The sequence below is a fragment of the Pleurodeles waltl genome, unplaced genomic scaffold, assembly GCF_031143425.1.
Source record: "Pleurodeles waltl isolate 20211129_DDA unplaced genomic scaffold, aPleWal1.hap1.20221129 scaffold_39, whole genome shotgun sequence".
NCBI classification, from domain to species: Eukaryota; Metazoa; Chordata; class Amphibia; order Caudata; family Salamandridae; genus Pleurodeles; species Pleurodeles waltl.
Genome location: NW_027150097.1, coordinates 4197862 through 4204593, shown reverse-complemented (window position 1 = coordinate 4204593; position 6732 = coordinate 4197862). Strand labels below are relative to the sequence as shown.

The following is a 6732-nucleotide window of genomic DNA, read 5'->3' as shown; positions in this document are numbered from 1 at the left end:
GCGGCTAGGGTGCTGCGGATAGACACGTGTGTGCATGTTAAGGAGCAGCGCTCATGTGTGCATGTTAAGGGGCAGCGGCTGGGGTGCTGGGATAGACACGTGTGTGCATGTTAAGGAGCAGGGGCGCTGCTTACAGTGTGCACTGCACACACCAGAGCACGGGGCTCTTGCGGGTGACTCAGTGTGGGAAGGAGCGGTCTGTGGACACAGCAGAGCTCATATCCTGCAGGTCCTGTTTTCTGCCTCCTCCCCGCTGAAGCAAGCCTCTCTGCCTGTGTCCTTGCTCACTCTCCGCCAGGAGGAAAACAAGGACACTGATTCCACTCACGGGTGAGCTCCCTTGTGATGTAATACTGTGTCCTGTATATTAACAGCTGGCTCCATAGCTCAGGGGTTAGAGCACTGGTCTTGTAAACCAGGGGTCATGAGTTCAAATCTCACTGGAGCCTTTACATTTTTTTTACCACTGGGCATTATTTTTGGGAGGCAAGGTTATCCATTTGCTGAGTTTAACACAAACCATTAAAAAAAAATCAATCTCATTTGTTAACATTTAAAATAAAGTATTCCTGGAAAGATGTGTTTCAACTTGACGTCTGCGAAGGGAAATCATTGTTTTCTCGATCAAAGTCTAATTTGCTAAAACATCTTTGGGACATTGGAAAGCTGACCTATAGTGTATTCCGCTCATTTATTACAATTGGCTTGTAACTCACATTTGCTTGTTTTCTTAGTACTGTCTTTACTTGTTTTATGCTGTCTTGTTAGTCTATCTTGTGGAGCCTAGCCTGTTTCCTAAAGACATCTTGGTGACATTCAGAAAGCTGACCTAGCAACGCTTTGTTGTTTATACACACATTTGCTTGTTCTCTATTTGTTGACCTCATTAGTTTTAGGCTGTCCAGCTTGAGTCTGTTCATCACGTGGAGCATACACTGTTTACGGTATTCTTCCACAGTGCTCGCTTTCTATAAACAGCCCTTTACATGTTCTTACCATATCACATTTGCTGTGCCTTCAAAGACAGAGGTCAAATGTTAGGCATTGTCTTCTGAAGGAGTTTGGTATTTACTTTTCTTTGTCTGACTTCAAAGTGAGCTGTCTGGGTGTGTGAAAACTGGGTGGCTTTTTTCCTCTCTGATTCTTTGTAGGGTTTTTTCTTCTTTTTCATTTGCTCTCTCTGCCTCTGTCACAGCTTCTGGGTTTGGCTAGCGCAATGACATCTTTCGGTACAAATTAATTTTACTTGCTTGCCATCACCTTCTTTCTAGCACACAACAACATTAACATCTCTGTAAATGAACTATGCAATATTTTCACAATATATCAGAATTAGTAAAGCATAAATGAAGCACACTTTTCTATAATACTAAAGTGTGCATGAAACAAATATTTTAATACAATCAAAACACTACGTGATTCTACTTCCACACATTATTATTCGTGTGTGGTATAGCTTTATCAGTGAAACAATATGCCTGTGTAAATGTGATGGTCATTTCAAGTGAAAATGTTTTGTCAGTAATGGCAGTGCAGTACCACTCCATGCAAACTCCACTTTATTCTACAACACTTTCCTTTCCTTTCTTCTTTCCTTTCCTTTTCTTTCCTTTCCTTCCCTTTCCCTTCTTTCCTTTCTTTTGCTTTCCTTGTTCCTTGTTCGTTTCCTTTCTTTTGGTTTCCTTCCTTTCTTTATTTCTTTCTTTCTTTTTGTTTTCATTTAATCTTTCTTTTGCTTTCCTCTCTTCTTTCTTTCTGTCACTTTTCTTCATTCTTCTTTTTGCTTTCCTTCTTTCTTTCTTTTACTATCCTTCTTTCTTTCATTGTTTGCTTTTCTTTTTCATTCCTGTGTTTTCTTAGTTTTTTTCATTCCTTTTTTAGTGCACTTTCCTTCTTTCCTTCTCTTTCCTACTCTTTCACTTTCCTTCGCTTTCTGGTCCTTCTCTTTCCCTTTCCTTTCCTTTCCTTTTCTTTCCTTTCCTTTCCTTTCCTTTCCTTTCCTTTCCTTTCCTTTCCTTTCCTTTCCTTTCCTTTTCTTTTCTTTTCTTTCTTTTCCCTGGGTTGAGCCTGGGAGTGCATGCGCTAGCGCATACGTCTTGCTTGCAAGACTCTTTTGTTTACAAAAAAGGGGTTGGAGACCGAACCTTGTTTACCATTTGTTGGCATCGGTGCCCTTTTTTAATTGACAAGCTCCCTGCAAACTTCACATCTGTTCCTAACAATGGAGCAGGGTCCAAGCACAGATTAATTCAACTTAATCTGTGATCATCCACTGCTCTCTCCGTGATTGAGGTGGTATTTTGTTGTTTTTATTAACTTTTAGTGCTATGCAAACAGAAGGCATCTGACTGGCAAAAATGTACCTAGCAGGACGCACAAAATTGCAAAGATATATTTTCTGAAGTTAACTTTCTTTTATTTTGCCAAGTCTGTTTTTCTCACTTTGCTCTCATGTTTTCCTTTGTTTTTGCTTGTGGGAGCTGTTCTTGAAAGATCATGATTATCTTGTTCTAAATATTGCAAAGCAACATTGTTTATGTGTAATTTATGAAATTATACCTTAACACATAATTGCGCAGTATACCCCAGTTTACCCCATTCAAATCCATCCCACTCCAATCCACCCACCTCACCCCATGCCAATCTACCCCATTCAGTCTAATCCACCACGTACCAATCCAAACCACTCACTCCAATCCAACCCACTCCAATCCACCACACTCCAGTCCTCACACCTTAACCCAATCCAATCTTCCCCTCTAGAATTTGCCCTATTCCAATCTGCCCCACTTCAATTAAAAACAATCTACCCCACTCCAATCTGCCCCACTCCAATCCAAAACAATCTGCCTCACTTCAACCTTCCCCACGTCAGTCTGCCCCACTCCAATCCAAAACAACCTTCTTCACTCCGCTATGCCTCACTCCAGCCTGCCCCACTCCAATGTGGCCCACTCCAATCCAAAACAATCCGATCCACTCCAGTCTGCCCACTCAAGTCCAAGACAATCTGCCCCACTCCAATCTGCCCCACCCCAGTCCTAACCAATCTGTCCCACTCCAATCTGCCCCACTCCAATCCAAAACAATCTGCTGTACTCCAATTCAAAACAATCTGTCCCACTCCAATCCACCCACTCCCATCTGCCTCACACCAATCCACAACAATCTGCCCCACCCCAATCTTCCCCACTTTAATCCACCCAGCTCCAATCTGACCCACTCCAGTCCAAAACAACCAGCCCCACTTCAATCCATCCCACTCCAATCTGCCCCACTGCAATCTTCTCCACATAAATCTGCCCCACTTAAATCTGCCCACTCCAATCTTTCCCACCCCAATCAAAAACAATCTACCCCACTCCAGTCTGCTCACTCCAATCCGCCTCACTCCAGTCTGCCCCACTCCAACATGCCCACTGCAATCTACCCTGATTCAATCCAATCCTCCTCCCCCAATCCGCCCACTCTATCCCAATTCACCCTACTCCAATCCACCACAACCCAAACCGCTCCCAGTCCAATCCACCCCACACCAATCCAATCCACCCCAATCCAACCCAGTGCAGTCTACCCCACTCCAATCCAATCTACCTCACCAAGCCCACCTCACTGCAATCCAATCCACCCCACTCCAACCCACCCAAATCTATCCCACTCCAATCCATCACAATCAACCCCACTCCAATCCAAAACAATCTGCCCCACTACAATTTTCCCCACTCCAATCCAAAACAATATGCCCCACTCCAATCCAAAACAACCTGCCCACTCCAAGCCAAAACAATCTGCCCCAATCCAATCTGCCCCACTCCACTCCAAAACAATCTGCCTCACTCCGCTATGCCTCACTCCAGCCTGCCCCATTCCAATGTGGCCCACTACAATACAATCTGACCCACTCCAATCTGCCTACTCAAATCCAAGACAATCTGCCCCACTCCAATCTGCCCCACCTCAATCCCAACCAATCTGTCCCACTCCAATCTGCCCCACTCCAATCCAAAGCAATCTGCCCCACTCCAATCCGCCCACTCCCATCTGCCTCACTCCAATCCACAACAATCTTCACTACCCCAATCTTCCCCACTTTAATCCACCCAACTCCAATCTGACCACTCCAGTCCAAAACAACCAGCCCCACTTCAATCCACCCCACTCCAATCTGCCTCACTCTAAACTGCTCCACATAAATCTGCCCCACTCAAATCTTCCCACTCCAATCCACCCCAGCCCAATCCAACACAATCTACCCCACACCAGTGTGCCAACTTCAACTAGCCCTATTCCAGGCTGCCACACTCCAATATGCCCACTGCAATCCACCCCGATCCAATCCAATCCACCTCCCCATTCCACCCACTCTATCCCGATTCACCCCACTACAATCCACCACAACCCAAGCCTCTCCAGTTCAATCCACTCCAATCCAGCCCAGTGCAATCTACCCCACTCCAATCCAGTCTGCCTCACCAAGCCCACCTCACTGCAATCCAATCCACCCCTTTTCCCATCACGTTTTCCAGCAAATCGGACGCTACTCAAACTTTAACTCACTTTCACTGAAATTACATGTGAATATTCAGTGCATTTCTCTACAGATAAAATAACTTGCGTGGCGGAGCGAACAGGTGTAATCTGTCACTAGGGAAAGGCTGTGAGGCGTATGCTTTCACTAGAATGTATATATATAGGATCCGACTCACTGAGTGCACTATGTTCACTCGTCTGGAATGAAAGCCCACCCCGATTAGGTGACATCAGGAGTAACATTTCACATTAAACTCCAAAAGACCCGATACGTGCGGGAGTCTCCCGAATTTTTACGCTAAAAAGCGGCTTCATGTTATCTGTCTCCCTCCCGCAGTCGCCTCTGCTACAACTGAAGTCAACGCGGAAAATCCATTCCTCCGATATATATCAGTTATTTACAAAATATCCCTCTTTCACCGTCTAAAATCTTCGCATGTTTGATCTCAGGGTCTCCGAGGCAGCGAAGCAGGCCGGGGGAGGGTGAGAGGCGTCATCCATAGGTCCCGGGGGCATCTGGGGGGGTAATAGTTTAATATCCTGTAAAGCGCGGCCCCCGCTCGCGCCGCCGCTGCACAGGTGAGTTTACATTCGCTCAGGTGAGCTCCACTAGGAGGTGACATTGGTACAACGCGGGCATCTCAAGCGCATATACAGGCGCCGCGTCAGCCTGATGTCCACTGTTTGTTGAAAAAAAAATGTTTTTCACGCTTTACAGCAGTGAGCCCATGTATTTAATAAAAATAACGCGGAAATTAAAGGGTAAAAGGGACACCCGAATTTGAACCGGAGATTTCTTGATTTGCAGTCAAATGCTCCACCACTGAGCTATATCCCCGTCCCTGTCACGAACATACTGTGTCACTCCTACAGCGTCGTGCAAGAGTGTTCTTTTGTGATGTCCCGCTATCAATTAGCTATATCCCCACATGTTCCAAGGGACCACTACCGTCCTGTACCTCTGCGTAATGAACCATTCTCAGCCGCTTGTCAGGTTGAAGTGTGAGGTACCAGCTGGAAACTGGAACAGGAGAAAGAGTTAACGTCCCCTCCATACAACTGACCTCAATCTCCTCAGCAATCACTTTTTCAATACACACCTCAGCAAACATCAGAACTCTTCCAACTAAAACGTGCTACACTAGGAAAGGTCCTGGTCCTGCTGCTTTGGTTCTTGGTTCTGTATTGGTTCTTGCACTTGCCTAAATTGTTTGATCTTGGCCAAGTCATTTTAGTTCCCTTTGTTTGCCATTAACTCTTCCATGTTCGTGTAAAGGTTTATGGGCGGTTTCACTTGCTTCACAGCACGTTCTCATCTTTCCTGTATTAACATATTTAAAGTTGAACACTTTCCTAAAGTGCCCTGTGTGTGAAGCTTCCTCCCTCCTAGTTAGATGGAAATGCCTGCAGGCCCAGTGCTTAATTTGTGCTTGTTGTTTCCGGTGCTGGGCACTTATTTTTGATGGCCGGTACTTATTTTTCTGCCACAAGCATTCACTGGGAGCAAAAGACACATATGGGAAAGACGGAGGAAGAGAAAAATGAAAAAGCGTTACAGAGGTAGAAAGCAGAAAGCTGCAAGAGTAAGCTGAAGGGGCAGGGAGTGGCTGTAAATGGATTAAAGATGCCCGAGATGGCTTCGGGATTACGCTGCCTCAGTATTCCGTGCTCACACTTTTAATTGCAGCAGCTGTGTGTTTAAGAGGGGGGCTTTGGGCACCGGCACGTTTTTATTTGCAAATTAAGCACCGTGCAGGCCCCTCGCGCTACTTGACAGTGTAGGCAGCATGATGCCACACTTTACTGGCCTCTGAACTCCCCTGCTGGCCTGTTTGCCCACCTTGTAAAGCCACCTGCCTTCTCTGGGCTCTGTGAGCTGCCCCTGAGACGCCAAAAATCAGGATATTCGGTGAGCTGCACTAGGTCTTGGAGGCAGCCTAACACCTGAAGGATCAGAAGTGTCCGGATGTACCTTTGATGACATCATAGCTGAAGCTCAAACATGTTACCTTTGTTGGGAGGAGCTGTGACACACAGGCCACTTTACAAAAGTGTTAACCTTCAAATATGTTCATACAGAGAAGACAAGGACCTGCAAGTGAAGCAGAGGGGAACCATGGCTGCCAAGTTTTCAGATGGCATATGTGCCATTTTCATAATTTCGGTGTACCCTTGAGTGACAATCAACTGCCAAATGTGTGA

General features: G+C 45.7%; 1 non-coding gene across 1 annotated transcript; it reads left to right on the top strand.

Moving 5' to 3' along the window:
- The first annotated feature begins 376 nt into the window (after window positions 1–376).
- Window positions 377–449, top strand: TRNAT-UGU (transfer RNA threonine (anticodon UGU)). The gene has a single exon. It is a non-coding gene; the product is annotated as a tRNA-Thr (tRNA).
- The last annotated feature ends 6283 nt before the right edge of the window (window positions 450–6732 follow it).